Source organism: Silene latifolia, unplaced genomic scaffold (assembly GCF_048544455.1).
Source record: "Silene latifolia isolate original U9 population unplaced genomic scaffold, ASM4854445v1 scaffold_156, whole genome shotgun sequence".
NCBI lineage: Eukaryota > Viridiplantae > Streptophyta > Magnoliopsida > Caryophyllales > Caryophyllaceae > Silene > Silene latifolia.
The window spans coordinates 314,255-332,662 of record NW_027413141.1 but is presented as its reverse complement, the minus strand read 5'-3'; the positions used below and the strand labels follow the sequence as shown (position 1 = coordinate 332,662).

Genomic DNA, 18,408 nt, shown 5'->3' with positions numbered 1-18,408 from the left:
TTAATCTTTTGCAGTTAATGAGAACTCTTTTACATCGGTTATTTAAAACCGAACCGATGTCAAAAATATCCTATTTACATCGTTTATGTTAAAACCGATGGCAGAAATATTTATGTACATCGTTTTTTAAAATAATCGATGCAAGGGAAAAAAATCTTTACACATTTTACATTGGTTTTGGTAGAACTTATGTTATTTATAAACATTTACATCGTTTCAACTAAAACCGATATCTTTGTGGCGATGTTAATAGGACTTTTTCTACTAGTGATTGTCAAAGGCATTGGTAGTCCATGAGAAAAGGTTGGAGGTGCAACAACAAGATCCCCCTATGTAAGCTACAACATCAACAACTCAGGTCATTGAACAATTATCCAATTATCCGGAGGTAACTTTTACTTCCGACTCTCATAGGGAGAAATTCATTCTCTTTGCTAAGAAAACCATGATGCCTACTAAGTTTATTTGTGAAGATGCATTATCAAAATTGGGTGTTCTTGAACAAACCAAAACCTTCTTTGAGTCTATGGGATTGGGTAAATTGTTTACAATGAAAGAATTGACATATCCCTCCCTCACCTTGGAATTTTTATGTTCCTTGAAAGTCACAAGGGTGGAGACTCGAACCAACATCGAGTTTCTTCTTGAAAATGTTGATAGATGCATAACTTATGGCGAATTGGGTAAGATATTAGGCCTTAGTGATAACCTGAAATATACAAAGACTCCTATCAAGTATGGCCCCGCTCCTCTTTGGATGGCAATTTCCGGAAAGAAATTCATAAGCTTTCATGATTGTCGTGCTGTCTTAGTCCACCATCCGGGCATTAGAGTATGGCATAAGGTCATTGGGAATACTTTGATAGCTAGAAATGGCACAAATAATCTTACCAAACTCGATTGTATTCATCTTGAGTCGGCCTTGAACATTGGGAGGGAATTTACCAAGCCATACAATGCTCTAAGACTTTTGGTTGAACGATGGCTTAATGTCGATTGTGGCAAAGAAGGCACCGCCTTTATTGTCAATGGAGGACTAGTTACCCATTTGGCTAACCATTTTAACTGGGATTTCAACAAAAACAACACTTATGTGCCGGTTAAAGAAGGCCATCTTGTTGATATGGACACCATGATTCACAAGTTCAGGTGGGTCAAGCACGACACTCTTGACGACAAATATGGGTGGTTAACAAATGAAGCAAGATCCTTCACCTTGCCTTCCAAAATTTGCCGATTGAATGTTCACCGACCGAACTACCTTCTCCCACTCTCCGAAGAGACCGAGTATATCATTCAACAACAAAGGGGCAAAATTACCGAGCCCTCCTCCTCCATTATCACCCCACCTTACCCATTTGAATACCACGAGTTCAAACCCAAGGATGTCGAAGTGGGAAATGATTACTTGACACTACTCATGAGGGAAATGCACAAGCAAGCTTACAATGATAGAGTGGATGCTTAAAAGGCCCATTATCCGCCCCTCCTATATCTAGCTAGGCAAGGATTTCTTGATCCGTTTTGTCCTTTGCCTAGTTGGGCGGATAGGGAAGTATTCTTTCCTAGCATTCCTAGTGGTGGTAGACCGGGTGGAGAGGAGATGGTTGTTGAAGAGGGTGGTGACCAAGAAGGAGGATAAGAAGAAGAGGTTCAAGAAGAAGAAGTCCAAGAAGAGGAAGAGGAAAGTGAGGAAGAACAAGCACGTGAAAGTGAGAGTGGACATGATTCATCTATGGAGGTTGATGATGCCTCAAGAGATGATGATGCTGATGATACAATGGGTGAGGATTAGCAAACTTTGGAGGCTCCTACATTCTTACACCTCCCTTATGGTTTGTCTACTTCCCTTGTTTTTATTTTATCTTGATCATTTATTTTGTGCAGTCCTAGAAACATTAGAGGACTAACACCTTGGCTTTATTAAGGTGTTCTTTATCTTTGTTCCCAACTTGTAAAATCCAAAATGACAATCTTTAGTTTCATGCATTGCATTCCATTTGCATAAACTCCCCCGAAATTTATGACATTAGAAATAATGTCTATTTTGGTTTGGGGAAGTCCATGCATATGCATTGGGAGCTAATTTAAATTATGCTCTCCGCCATAACAAAAACACATGCATCATGTAGTGTAGCTTAGTATAGTTTGTATTTAGTTTAGAAATCATGCATATTCATTGCATAATTTCCTATCGTATTGGCCATTGAGGACAATGCCCATACTAGTGTGGGGATGGGAAATTCTAACTTGACTTTTATTCAAAATAAAAAAAAATCAAAAATTTCGAAAAATCCAAAAAAATTGAAAAATTGAAAATCCAAAAACAAGTTCATTTCCTTTGTATTATAGTTTTGTATATATTGTTTTGTATATATTGTGTTTGTTCATCCTTGTTCACATTGATTGACTACGCCACATCCGAGACCTGAGGATATTGAAGACCGCATGGTATGATCTTTCCAATCTCCTGTTTCCTCTTTATGTTAATGACTATGTGGCTTTATTTTGATTAATGCGGTATAAACAATGTGAATTTAGGACTTGTATTTAGATTATTTGGCATATTAGTTGGTAGAAGCATATGCATTAGGATGTATAAATTGTTAGGTTCATATACCTATTATTAGGCTCCTCTAATAGTGAATTAATTAACTTGTTAATTATTTGTTCTTTAGATCTAGTGCATACATAACAAAATGAAAGATTTATAAGAAAAACAATGTCCCTTACATTGCTTATAGTTTTGAAATATAGGGCACAAGTAAGGTCACCTTCCTTCACTTGTTCTTGAGCTTAATGTGATGGATGATCCTCCTAAGACTCCAAGTATAGAAGACACTCCAATAAGTTGCACCTAAGATTAATCCCAAAAATTCCTACTAATATTAACTAGATATGTAGTAGAAATGTTCCCTTAATTTTACTAATATTTCTAGTATTACTACCTCTAGTAATATATTGAGTGTATTAGTATTTGTGAGAGTTTGTTGCAATTTGCATGTGAGGGAAATATGGAGAAAAAAACAAGCAAAAACTTAGTGGAAAAAATGAGCAACAAATGCTCATCTTATGGAGCCAAAACCGGTGGCCTCTCCCAATGTGGGGAATCATTTTTCTTTTGTTTTTTACTCTCTTGTTCAATGTAGGTAGAGTAGTGTAAGAATAGGAATGATTAAAGTTCATATGACAAGTCACTATCACACTCTAACCAAAATAAACAAAGACAAAAGAGCATCTTTTGCTCTCTTATTTGGCCGAAAATATGGACCCATTTTGGTCCATTTTTGCCTTTTGTCATTTGTCCCACAAATGCTTATAAGTCATTTATTTAACTATCTTACATAATTAATTATTAATGTAATCATTTAACACTTAAATATTACAATTATTAATATAATATATACTCCACTTTTTGAGTAGTATACTACCATTATATCAACATATAATGGATCCCATAATTACTGGTTAGTTAAAATTACAACTTCTTGTAACTTTAAATAACTAATTACCTCTACCTCTAAACTTATATAATACCTCAACTAATTTAGTAATTTAACACTTAATTAGTAAATTAAATCTTATTTAATCACATTACAATAAGACATAAAATTGCACTCTCATAATTAAGGAATTAACTAATCTGTATCGCATATAATTAATTAAATATCTATTTGGGCCTCATCCTATAGGTGTGACCTAAAGGGATCAACTGACCACCACCGTCACACGACAATAATGTCAAACTCTAGTTAGCCAATCATTACCGATTAATGACGGTCAGTCGACTATATAAAGAATCATCCCTCACGTAATCTTAGTATGAGATTTAATAATGATATTTAAATCATGTGATCGCGCTATTGTCGAGGACATATTTCCCAACAATCTCCCACGTGTCCGAGACAAGTGTGCGTCACCAATTCTCTTGTCCTATTACAATCTCCCACTCATTGCAAGGTGTCTTGCATTTTTGAGTTAATTAAGGTGTCGTTGACTTACATTTGATCATATCTTGAGTGGTTTTCTTTCATTGATCCGGAGATTAAGCTAAAAGATTTATAATGACCGAATTATCTATCATAAATACCTTCCGAGCGTGGCCACGCATTTCCAGTTAACTACTCCTCGAGTGGCCTTGAGATTTCAAACAACCCTGACAAGGGGTGGACAATTCCTATCGCCCTATTCCCTTCGTTCAGCCACAGTCCATCATAACCCAAAATATACCCATTTGACCTCATTTACGAAAATGTTAATGAATTTAAAAAAAAACCATAACTCAAAACAATTAGATTGTTAAGATAGAGTATAAATCAAAGCTAATCAGAAGTTGTGCCAACTTGGGCAAATAGTCTCTAGTCAAAAGAATTGACTCATAAGAATACTATAGTAGCTCTTGTCACGACCAGGCTTTATGAATTACCAGAACTCTATAAGCGGTCATTGCCCGACAGTGTGTCCCATACAACTTTAAAACCTAGAGTTAAATTTGACTATTAAGTTAAAAAATTATGAATTCATGCTATTTTTAAGAAAGTAAAGAGCTCTGCCTATGTGATCGACTAGTCATCCCATATGACTCTATGGCACTTGAACTTGCCATCAATCGCATCACACTCTAGTCACTTGGAGACGTCACCTCATATAAGTAACTAGGGGCGAATACCATGTCAATCCAGTTTACTTTAATGGGGTTCAATTTGTCTCTACAACCCATTCGGATACGACAAGGTAGCGGGTGAGTTTAATGAAACTCAAACGATAAATACGATTATCACATATGAATAGTCAATACACTATTACTACTTCATATCTTATAATCTTTAGTGTATTATAAACACTAGTTTAGATGCAATAAAAGTTTGGAAAGTAGATATACCCGATATCCATGTATTCCAACTTTTTCAATCGCTATTTCCTTCTATTCAATGTCATATCCAATCACATGAATTTTATCTAAGTATTTGTCTAGACTACTTATTAGACTTGGGCTCTTTAACTTGAAGGATGGTCCTACTGTTATCGCATAACTTGTGATAAAGTCATTTGTTGAGGGATTCACCCTAAATCCCTATATTGACGATTTTATCACAATTTACTTGGATTCCTTTTGGAAAATTTGCAATGCACGAAACTAAAACACTTTTCTTAGTTTCTTACTCCTTAGTCAATAAAGCAGCCTAGGATTTCGACAAATCCTTTTTTAGTTTGGAAACTAAAGTTTGTGCAACACTTCAACACCTAACTTTGTTTGTCATCCAAACATGTGAACGAATCCTTAATTCTTCTCGAGAATCTCAAGGATGTTCTTTAAGGCTTTCACAAACCATATTATGGGAATTATCCCTTTTATTGACTTATTATGCTTTCAGCATATATCACATCATGGCACGTGCGTCTGTTGGCATACATGATCATTCTAATGGCGGAAACATTAGCAATCGATTTCATGCGATCAACAACTTAATAGGTTTAGTGAATGACTATGACTTCATCATAGTAATTCCACTTCCATCAACATGAATAGCTTATTTAACCTTGTTGATGTACAACAGATACGAAAGATCTTATCCTCATAATACTTTTAACCCCATGCCAATATTCTCTCACACAGATTCAGAAATCTTAGAATATATCGCACCCTTTCCTAATCTCCCAATCACTCTTGCCATAAGAGAGAATTGGTACATTATTCTCAATAAGTAATATTTCTTCAATATATAAGACATGGAGAAATGATTCTGGCTCCCACTTAACTTCATGTATAATCTTGATTCTTCAATCATGTGAATGAAACAATTCACTATTATCACATGAACGAAAAGTATAATCCTTTAATGCTTGCTTAAGACCATCCTAGGTTCACTTAAGAAAGCTATGAATAAGATGTTAGGATTCTTAGATCTTTATCTAAGGTTTTGTGTTTCAAACACTTCCTTCTCTAAATCCCATTTTAGAAAAGCGAATTTTTAATTTTATTTGCCATTCTTCATTAAATGAAATGTGGCAATTCCTAACATAATTAATCTTGATCAATATCTTCATGTAAATCTTATGCATTTGAGTACTCTGAAGCTTTATTTACCTTTAAAGAGACCCTCGCTTTTAAAGTAAATATACTCTTGAGTAACAATTTTCGGATTGTAATGCTACGGCTCGTATGCAACAAAGTCGATTTGGAATAAGGTCATAATACCATTACTTTCGCAAAGCAATATTTTTAAACAATAAGACATGTGCGATAAAATCCCACTGAACTATACTTCCATTCTATCTTCATAGACTATAGTTCATCTACACTCTCACTCTATAATTCTATTACTTTAACAAAGTAACATTTCAACTATAAGAGATGTTTGTGACGATACATTCTACTCCCACTCTATCTCTCAGAAATACATATATATTCTTGAGAGATAGCTTTGTGAGTTACAAACATATATATTTAACGGAGTATTAGGAGTTTATCTAGACTATGTATTAGCTTTCAAAAGGCCATCCCATACATGGCAGCTTGATACATGTAATATGGCAGTCTGATCCATGTGATTTGGTTTAATAGACTCTCTATTCTAGGTATCTCATGGTTGACCATCCGTTTAGAATTACTTGTCCGTATTGGATTACAAATTCCCAAAATTGAGTTCAACAACTCAAACCAACTCATATTAGTTTGATCTTATGGGTAGTGACACTAGGTCATAATCCATCTTTAATAAATCAAATTTATTACTTAGATCTTTGCTACTACGATCGGATCGTAATACTTTCGTCTTTTCTTCAATTGGTTCTCTACACCATTTAGAAATTTCTCAAATTTCTCAAATGCTTCACTTTATATTTGATTAAGTAAATATATACCCATATCTATTTAAATCATCGGTAAAAGTGACAAAGTAGTCATAAATCCCCTTGCGGTGATGCATATTTAGAACACATACATCGGCATGTATTAGTCCCAACAAATCACTTGCTCGTGTTCTTTTACTACTAAAGGAAGTGCAAATCATTTTGCGACGGAGACAAGATTCGCATATTCCATATGATTGAAAATCAAATGGTTCAATAAATCTAGTCGACACTAGCCTTTAATGCGTTTCTCTTTTACGTAATCAAATTGAAAAATCAAATGTACAAATCATTTGGATTACTAGTTATGAGTCTTTTTGATCGTATTATGTAGATATCATTGCTTGAGTTGGAGGTGTCTAAAACTTGTATATTATAAAGATAAGTGACATGGCTCACATCCATGTCTAATTTCAATAAAATACAACAATTGTCTTTGATGACAAAATATAAATCCTTTCATGTCTCACATAGAAATGGAAATAATGTTTTAGACTAAGTGGGTACATAATAATAATTATGTAAATTATAACTCAAAGCTATTAGCAAAAACAAGTACATAAGTCCCTCTTGAAGTGGCGGCTACCCTAGCTCCATTTCCTTGTCGGAGATTCATATCACTCTTGTTTAGCTTTTCCACATTTCCAAGTCCCACTTGGAGTAACAAGCCCAACTTTGATATCTTCCAAATACTTGGGGCAATTTCGCCTCCAATGGCCCATAACATTACAATAATGACATTCCTCATAGGATTTGGCACCCTTCTTGGTCTTGGTCTTGGTAGTCCCACTATCCATTTCCAATTTATAATCAGGTTTGGGTTTCTCGCCCATTTTTGCCGTCCCTTTATTAATACCAACACTCCTTTCATTTGCAAGGACACTCTTGCTAGAACTCCCACTCAATTTGATATTTCTCTTTGTTTCTTCAAACAAGGATGCCTTGGGTTTTGTAAGTTTTTCTTCACAAGTTTTTCTTTCCAAGGTCATGGGCAATAATATTGGAGTGGGTGGAGTGGAGGTGGTAAAGAAGCAAAAATTTCCATCCTGACCAATGCTAATGCGTAATTCTCTAATCGTATCATTGTCATACTCGGAGCATTTTTCATCAAATGATTGGAGCCATGTTTCAACGGTGATTGGTGTAGGAGTATTAGATGAAGTCATTACGTATAATTAACTACAAAAACGGAAAATGAAGGAAATAATTAACATCTATCGTTTTAATAATACTCGTATATTTGTAAACAAGTATTGCATCTATGTAGTGACCTCCACCCAACTAACATAAATGATTCCGAGATCCAAATTCATATTAATACGAGCACGGTGAGCCGATTCATCCCTTATTAATATAACACGGTGGATTAACCTCTTAATCGATTCTACTTTTAGAACTCTCGGTCGATAAAAATTACTCTAATTCTCATCTTTAGCCCGGAACACATGCGACTACGGTCACGAATACTTCCGTTGAGCTCAATCCAAATTTCGATGTAATAACATTTTACTACCCCACTTCGCTAACGTAAAAAGGTTTGTTTTACGGTGAAGCCGGATTAACTCCCTTATGAAATTGGTACTTCATGGGTTTCTACTATTTGGTAAGGCTATATCTCATTTATTATATGTGAGAGGTCTTGTCAATTTATTATCTATCACGTTTTAAGTGAACTAAAGCGGTGAACTACGATAATTATAATTGACACGGTCGATAACTCGATATGATATGCATGTGTTGTTATGGCGATTTGGCAATGCATGTAACATATTAAGAGAAAGTCAAAGCAATAAATAAAATTCCTATAATGGCCTTCCTAAAATAGAAAATCAAATAATCTATTACATATTCGGAAACCAACTCCTTTGGTCCCTTGATTCTTTAAGTGGCACGCCTCCCAAGACACCGTCTTCGTCGGATCACCTTTCCAAATGGCACCGTCTTTGAAGATGCTCCGTAATTACTAATAATAACAAAAATACAAAGCTATTCCTATTATACATTTGTAAAATGGAAAAACTAATAAAAATAAAAGTGATACGAGATCACATTAAATTACAACCGAATCAATATTCCCTTTCATTACGGGTAATATCGATTAAAACTAAGGCCATACTAAGATAAAAATTACATAATTCAAAATTATATAAATAAAAGACATTCAACAATTGAAATACGCAGCATTATAATATGTACCTATCATGCAAAATCATGTGCCAAATCGCCCTATTTAACTTATGTCGTACATATAACCCGGTTTTATGGAAATGCGTGATAATAACCTTTTAAAATCACTAATTAACACTTAAATCACATCTAAACTCAAGTTAATTATCCTAACACCTTTTAGGATTCAAAAATTAGTCATCACATAATTTTTGACAATAATTCAACTTGATTTAATTTTATGCTCATTTTTTACCTTAAAATCATATTATATATGAAATAAATCCAAATTAAATTGTAAAAATTTCAAAATTTGAATTTTAAATTTTTTGAACATTCTGGAATAATTCCATGACACTCATAATGTCAAAAATCATGGTTAAAATTTTCGAATTCATTTTGAGAAAATATAGTTGCATTTTATCGGTTTTATCTCATAAAATATTTAAAGTATCCAAAAATTACTCCAATAATTTTTACAACCTTATATCTGATTAGAGGGATATATATGCAACTTAAAATAATTTCTCATGCCATGCAATACGTTTTAGCTAATTTTGCTACAATAGTCACTATTTATGCCATTTTTACTCTAAAAATCCATAAATCATGCTAAAAGAGATATTTTAGTCTCGAAATTTACATACTCTCTGTAAATTATGTATGTGACATCATATTAAAAAATCATGGCTTAATTTGAAATTTAACTATTTTTAACCATTTTACCTCTTTTAATCCATTTTTATCTCATAAAAATCATAAATCATGCAATATTAATCCAATTAACTCGACCTCTTACACAGAACTTGTAAAATATGCATGTAGGTCATATAAAATTTCCAACTTCAGAAACTTAGTTTAACTATTTTTAGCATTTTAATTCCCATTTTAGTCATAAAAATGTAATAAAATGACCAAAAACCATTAAAATGAGCAATAAATTTCCATAAATCATAAAAATGACCTAAAAATATTTTAGGACCAGAATATATAACATGCATGGTGATTTCGTGGCTTATACTTATAAAGCACAAATTTTTAGTTTTATATGTTAACCTTTTAACTCGGAAAAACAATAACCGATTATGCATGCAACATCCTTATGCTCTGATACCACTTGTTAGGTTCATATACCTATTATTATAATCCTCTAATAGTGAATTAATTAACTTGTTAATTATTTGTTCTTTAGATCTAGTGCATGCATAGCAAAATGAAAGATTTATAAGAAAAACAATGTCCCTTACATTGCTTATAGTTTCGAAATATAGGGCACAAGTAAGGTCACCTTCCTTCACTTGTTCTTGAGCTTAATGTGATTGATGATCCTCCTAAGACTCCAAGTATAGAAGACACTCCAATAAGTTGCACCCAAGATTAATCGCAAAAATTCCTACTAATATTAACTAGATATATAGTAGAAATGTTCCCTTAATTTTACTAATATTTCTAGTATTACTACCTCTAGTAATATATTGAGTGTATTAGTATTTGTGAGAGTTTGTTGAAATTTGCATGTGAGGGAAATATGGAGAGAAAAACAAGCAAAAACTTAGTGGAAAAAATGAGCAAAAAATGCTCATCTTATGGAGCCAAAACCGGTGGCCTCTCCCAATGTGGGGAATGTAATCATTTAATGGGTCCCATAATTACTAGTTAATTACATAATTAATAATATGTTTAACTATCTTACATAATTAATTATTAATGTAATCATTTAACACTTAAATATTACAATTAATAAGTCATATGTTTAACTATCTTACATAATTAATTATTAATGTAATCATTTAACACTTAAATATTACAATTAATAATATAATATACACTCCACTTTTTGAGTAGTATACTAACATCATATCAACATATAATGGGTCCCATAATTACTAGTTAATTAAAATTACAACTTCTTGTAACTTTAAATAACTAATTACCTTTACCTCTAAACTTATATAATACCTCAACTAATTTAGTAATTTAACACTTAATTATTAAATTAAATCTTATTTAATCACATTACAATAAGACGTAAAATTGCAGTCCCATAATTAAGGAATTAACTAATCTGTATCGCATACAATTCATTAAATATCTATTTGGGCCTCATCCTATAGGTGTGACCTAAAGGGATCAACTGACCACCACCGTCACACGACAGTAATGTCTAACTCTAGTTATCTAATCATTACCGATTAATGACGGTCAGTCGACTATATAAAGAATCATCCCTCACGTATTCTTAGTATGAGATTTAATAATGATATTTAAATCATGTGATCGCACTTTTGTCGAGGACACATTTCCGAACATAAATGTTAGTGCATCATGGCATGTAGTTGCATTTAGGAAAAAATTTGTGAAACCGTCTATTTGGGAAGCTTGACAAGTGTATATAAGCCCTAGTAGATGCTTTTTCTGCTTAAGACTTTGCTTGTTAGACTACTTGTAAAACACCCTAGGATGTGTCATGCAAGTATCCTTTGACCCATGGATTAAGGCCTTGTAAAGAGTAACTTGTGGTGTGATAACTCCTTGGCTACCGTTTATTCCAAGGTGACCCTTGAAACCATGCAACCATCATTCATCCATGTTCTACCATACATTTTGTCATCAAAGGGAATGGGCACAAAAATTATTCAAATTTGAGTTCAAGAAATGAAATAAGTCAAAGAGTTTGCAAATGCATCAAAAGAAAAGAGGAGTAACAAAAATGAAAACTCCTATGCTTCAAAAATAAGGCACCCTCGTTACTAATTGGGGTGACTTTGAAAATGCTCAAAAGAAAATGCAAAAGTTGAAAAATTGTCAAGTGCTGAAAATGCCAAAAATCAAAAGAAATGGCAAAAAGAAAATGTTCTCAAATGTCAAATGCCACAAGAAATTGAGGGGAAAAACAACAACAAAAGCAAACTCCTAAATGAAACTCAAATATTATTGATCCCTTTATCCATCGTATCCATTTTTGTTCATGGTAGAGAGGGGACGACCCTTCTTTTTGTCAAGGCAAGAAGGGGAATTCCGCGATCCTCCAGTGTTTCTAACACCATAGGGAGTCTATTCTTGACAAAAGCATTTAACGATTGAGGATAAAGGTACCCTAGCTTTACACAACTTGGAGGTGATTTATTGGTATCCTTCTAGGCTTAGTAGTTTGAAGAAACCATATCTATGAAGGAGTGTGTACCCTTGAATTGTTTCCCCTTTAGATAATTTCCGCCACTTAGATGAGGAAAGTGGCTATTCTTTTTGTAGATGCATTCATTACTTGATTTTGTGTGCTTTAATGATTGGATGTGTCGCCATTTTGGCAAGACCCACCTTTCCTTGCAAGAAGGCATCCTACCTCATGGTTGTCTTGTTGTGAGTTGAAGGGGCGGAGTGAGACCCGCTAATTGTCTCATATCGGCTATATTAGTAGGATAGTTTAAATAAGGGTCCTAGTTTTGTCACCTCTTTTCTCGGGACGAGCAAAGGTTCGGTTTGGGGATATTTGATGTGATCAATATTTGAGCATATTTAGTGCCCAAATTACCCTCGTTCCTATGCTTTTTAGTGCATATTTGGGTCATTTACTATCTTTAGTCCTTTGTTTTGCATATTCTTTGAAGTTTTGTTTCCTTGGTAGGAGAGGAGTGTAAACCTTACATTTTCATGGCAAAATAGAGCTAAATTGATCGAATCTAATGACCAAGCATTAAAGAGAAGACAAGACTAGAAGGCCTTTGTACATAATGTAGTAGATGGGTAATGATGAAGAAGATCCTTGCATCCCCGACAAAATCCCGGAGGATTGTTGGAAGAAGAAAAGAAGAAATGGAAGCTGAGCTAAGATCCGCTCGTCTCAACCATCGGGACGCCCGTCCAGCAGCTCCGCAGGACGCTCGTCCAAACCACCAGGCCGCTCGTCCAGAAGCTCCCCAATCCGCCCGTCCCGAGCCTTGGACGCTCGGATTGTCCTCCAGAGAGACACGTCCTCTTCTTCCTTTATTTGAGATGCGCATATTTTTGGAAGACTAGCTAAAAGGAGACCCGCATCTTTTCTTGAGAGGAGCGATTCCTCAAGGACTTAATCGTCATTTAAGCCCTTAGTAACCCTAATTTGTGCACCTAATCCCCACTATAAATACCCCATTAGTCTAATTAGATTATCATGTTCTTCTTATCAATCGTTAGTGTAGTTTATATTATTCTAATATCTCTTTAATCTTGTAATCAACTTCTAATCAAGTATTAATACAAATCTCATTTCCTTAATTTCTCTATTGTTCATCTTTTATTTTGGGTAATTGAAGATTATTTGGGTTTATTGGGAGATTGATAACCTTCCATCAATCATCAAGTACTTCTATTATTCTTTGCATTATTATTTTGGAATCATCTTTAGGTATAATTCTCTTAATCCCTTTTTAATTATTGTTAATCATCTTCATTTATTCATCATGTTTTGCTTTGTTAATATGATTGACAACCTTGTTAACATGTCAAACTTGATAATGAGTGAGTAGTTTCCTTAACTAGGGTTAATGGGGAATTAATGGAAACCAACACGGGGGATGATTCATGCTTAATTTAATATGTTTTCATAATTTATATGCTTGCTTGTTGTGATCTCAACTTATGCACATGTTATGTTTGATGAAATGCGAGCCTATGAATCCTTGCATTTTTTACCCATCACTTAACTTTTTAATGAGACTTGTAAGACATAAACCAACTCGAGTCTCATTAGACCATGCATATAGTTGAGTAGGGAGGATTAAGTCGACTTGTAGGTGTTGTACAATCTAATCGATTCGGCTCCTGGACCCAAACCTTCCAAGGATTGTAAGATATAAACCAACTCGATCCTATCACAACATTAATTGCTTGCTTATAATTTGAGAATATGTTTGTATGATCAATTCCCATGAATCCCTTATGAACCCATGACACCCTAGTGCATTTAATCAATTATTTACATCTCATTTTAGTCATCTTGCTTGTTTACTTTTATTGTTATCTAGTCTAGTGATCTTCTCATCTCAACCCAAATTGTGACACCCCTAGACACCACTACTTACAATCGAAAATCCTACATCAATACCCGTCCCTTGGGATCCGACCTTTACTTACCTCTTTACTAGTAGTAGAGTTGTTTGTGAAGTTATAAATAATTTTTTGATCTAGGTGCTCCTAACGACAAGTAACCGAAATCTAAGCTCAAAGCGGACCGACCAAAATCTTGGAGAAATCCTTAACGAACCGTCGATAATACCCGGATAAACCCAAGAAACTCCTGATCTCAGCTACATTCTATGGTACTTCCCACTTGGTAATTGCTTCAATCATTGCAGGATCCACAACTACCCCTTTCTTTGATATCACATGCCCCAGAAAAGCAACTTCCTCTAACGAGAACTCACACTTGGACAACTTTGCATACAACTCATGTTCCCTCAAGGTCTGTAACACAATCCCCAGATGCTCCTCATGCTCCTCCGTAGTGTTAGAAAAGACAAAGATATCATCTATGAAAACCACCACAAACTTATCCAAGAACTGACTAAAGACTCGGTTCATCAAATCCATAAACACAGCTGGTGCATTAGATAACCCAAACTGCATCACTACATACTCATAATGGCCATACCTCGACGTGAAAGCTGTCGTTGGTATGTCCTCCTCCCTAATCTTAACCTGATGGTACCCCGACCTCAAATCAATCTTAGAAAAGACTGTTGCACCACTCAACTGATCAAATAAGTCATCTATCCTTGGCAAAGGATACTTGTTCTTCACCGTTACTCTGTTCAACTCCATGTAGTCTATGCACAACCTCAAGCTCCCATCTTTGTTTTTCACAAACAGAACTGGTGCTCCCCACGGTGACACACTAGGTGTAATGTATCCCTTCTCAATCAGATCATCCAACTGCTTCCTCAGCTCCTCCAACTCCTTAGGACCCATCCGGTATGGTGCCTTAGAGATTGGCTCCGTCCCCGGTTTCAGCTCAACACTGAAATCTATCTCCCTCTTCGGTGGCAACCCTGGAATATCCTTTGGAAAGACATCTGGAAACTCTCCCACAACTGGTATCTGCTCAACTGTCGGACTCTCCACTCTGTGATCCCTCACATGGCACAAGATCAACGGGCACCCCTTCCTCAGATAGGACTTCAAGGTCACTGCTGCAATCAACTTAACTTTGGGTTTGACAACAAACCCACGATAAAACACACTAGTCCACTTAGGACCTCTCAGAGAAACTTGCTTTTGATGACAATCTATCTTAGCTCTGTACTTTCCCACCAGTCCATCCCAACTATCATCTCAAACCCATCTAAAGGAAGCTCCAACAAATCTACAGGTAGATCAACTTGCCCAACTATCATGGACACACCCCTATACAACCTCCCACAAGATACAGACTCCCCTGAAGGTATAAAAACTTCCTCTCTTACTGACTCAAACTCACTCAAACCCAACCTTTTAACATGACTCGATGATACAAACGACTGTGACGCTCCCGAATCTAACAAAACAATGGTATAAACACCATTAACAAGAAATGTACCAGTGATAACATGAGTATCATCCTCAGCTGCTTTCTTCTCCATCATAAACAGCTTGCCACTGGTCTTCTGCCCACCTCCCTGGACAATACTAGCTGAGGTAGTCGGCTTAGCACCCGACCCCTGTTGTTGTTGGTGTTGGTACCTGGTTTCTGATAAGAATTACCGCCATTGCGGTTTCCCCCACCATTGTTATTCTGACCTCCACTGTTATTTCATGACCCAGCCGGCCTGTTACTAGCATAACTCTAGGCAGGACCCTGTGAAAAGCTCCCATGTGATGGTCTCTGGAAACCCCCACTCATCGCACTGGTGCACTCATGTCTCTTGTGGCCTACACCGCCACAGTTAAAACATGTCATTCCTTAGCTACTGCTATCACTCCCACGGCCACGCCCATATGAAGCCCCAACACTAAACCCTGAGCTTGAAGAATATGCTCTCACCTGATTATGATTATACACTACTACAGAAATCATGAAGGACATCGGACTTCTAGACACATGGACATCGGATTATAGGCCGATGTAGAGTTCTGTCCCGTCCATATGGGGTGTAATGGACATGGGACTTTAAACCGATGTCCATTAATATATGCACATCGGATTTTTAAATATATTCGATGTCCATATGAGTAATGAACATCAGATTTTAACATTAATCCGATGTCCATATGTGTAATGTACATCAGATTTTTATAGAAAGCCCATGTCCTTTGAAGCTAGAATTACATCGAACTTTTATAAATCCGCTGTCCTTTATATTGTTTTTTTTTTAAAAAAATTTGAAAAGAGCGGGCCAATTCATATTGCATTACACCAATTTGAATGCCAAAACATTAATACAAAACATGCCAACTGCCATTCAACCAAAATGATCGATTTCAATTAATAAAAACCGATCCCAATCAACATACAACGCAACCGTCTCCGTCATCCGAATTCAACAACTAACGAACAACAACAAAGGGCATAACAAATCCCAGCCAACATAACATATGGTCTTGCAGATCATGTAATCAGTTTTTCAAAATGCAACTACCTAATACATTACTACGCTAGCTAGCTATCTACGGCTAGTTTGAGAAAATAGTTCGCCCACAAGTCCCGAACCTCATCTAATTCTTCTTGTGAATATGGCGTGGTGTCTTGAAAAACCTGTAATGCATATTAATGACAATGGGGCGATCGACATGGCCTCACAAGGGCAGCTTCATATAAGCTAATAATTAAGGGAAGAGGGTGCAGCAGCTAGCTCATTGAATTGGCAGCAGGTTCGCCCACAATGCGTATAGGCAGCAGGTCAAAGTAGGATAATTACTTGAAAAAATACCGAGTTTTGCTATAATGTCGAAACTGACCTCATTGATAGCTTTTGTTGGATTAGAACGCGTGACGATTTCCAGCATGTACCTTATGACGTAGTACCCGCATTCTACAACACCTTGTTGACGAGCACACTAAAACAACAACTCGACAAGAATTAAACCAATAACATGACTTTGTCAATTAAAAGTGATTGATGATCAGACATTGAATTTGTCGTCATAATAAGCAACAACTTACATTATGTTGCAGCCATTGCGGTGCTTGAGAACGCATTCTTTCCCCACCATTGTAGCCGTATACTCTTACCGATCTAAATATAAACATGGTTTCAAATAAATGATTGTCAGCCAATAATAGTTGCCATTTTTAATGTTCTAATCAGTTTGGTATGAAACAAAAAGTAAAAACTTACTGGCTCATTAGTGTTTGATACTTGTGCTATCTTCAGTCCCTTCTATAATCTGTCATATGAAAATTTACAGACAGGAAATGATAGCAGATTGAGTTAAGAGATGTCTGGTAAGAATAAACAAAATTGATCATAACTCAAAGGAACTTTAAGAAATTTTCAGAAGTACATGAATATTTTGGAGATGTCATGTTGTAAGCCTGTAACAATACACTAAAATTGATCAGAATATAAGCTCACTATTCTACCCAACAACTAAAATGTTCCAGTAATCACAAGTTTAAGGATAATCAACAATTTTAGAGATAATTGAGAAATAATTATCAGCAGAGATTGTTAAGGAAATTAGAGTAATGGGAAGATAAGAATCTACCTAAAGGCAACCATCACTAATTGAGAGATGTGAATATGTGATTGCCAGCAGTGAAAAACATACCAAACAGCTTAGTGAAAACCTTCTTCAATTGGTCCACAAGTTCATTCCTCATGCTTTACAGACTCCGATGCAAAGAATCACCTGTAAAAATACGACATAACTATTCATACTTAAACGAGAAAATTACGGTCAGCGAGGTCGTGGTGAGCGTAAGATACAATTCTAGTGAGCGACACCAATGAGCAAAAGATACAATTACAATGGGCGGTATGGTGAAAATCCTAAATCACGATGAGTACTTAACCACGATAATTCAAACTCTGAAAATTATGGTTTAGAATTGTAGAGAAAATCAGAATCAATCCTTTGAAAATATTAGAAAAGTGTGAGGCAGCATGTGTACTTGATACTCTCATGTCAAGAGCTTCGATGAGCATTAATCCCATCATTAACCTCCAATTACGCACATCTCAAAATGATAATGTTAATCGTGTAATACAAACGCAACTAAAATGTAAATGAACAAATTCTCAAATAATTCAGCTACAAAAACAGAAATACAAATCACGATTATCACTCAAAATGAGAATCTTACAACAACCAGGATGGAGAATACCATAACACAACATATCAGTCCTGTCACCCATAAAAAAGAAATTCATAACTTTTTGCCAAGCGAATCTATTGGCTTACTTTAATAAGCAGGACTAACTAAAGTAAAGCAAA

At 35.4% G+C, this 18,408-nt stretch overlaps 1 long non-coding RNA gene across 1 annotated transcript; it reads right to left on the bottom strand.

Moving 5' to 3' along the window:
* Window positions 1-16,434: 16,434 nt before the first annotated feature.
* On the bottom strand, window positions 16,435-17,245 carry LOC141637888 (uncharacterized). Its single transcript, XR_012541945.1, has 3 exons — window positions 17,135-17,245; window positions 16,930-17,028; window positions 16,435-16,726 (listed from the first exon to the last, which is right to left on the bottom strand). It is a non-coding gene; the product is annotated as an uncharacterized LOC141637888 (long non-coding RNA).
* Window positions 17,246-18,408: the final 1,163 nt, after the last annotated feature.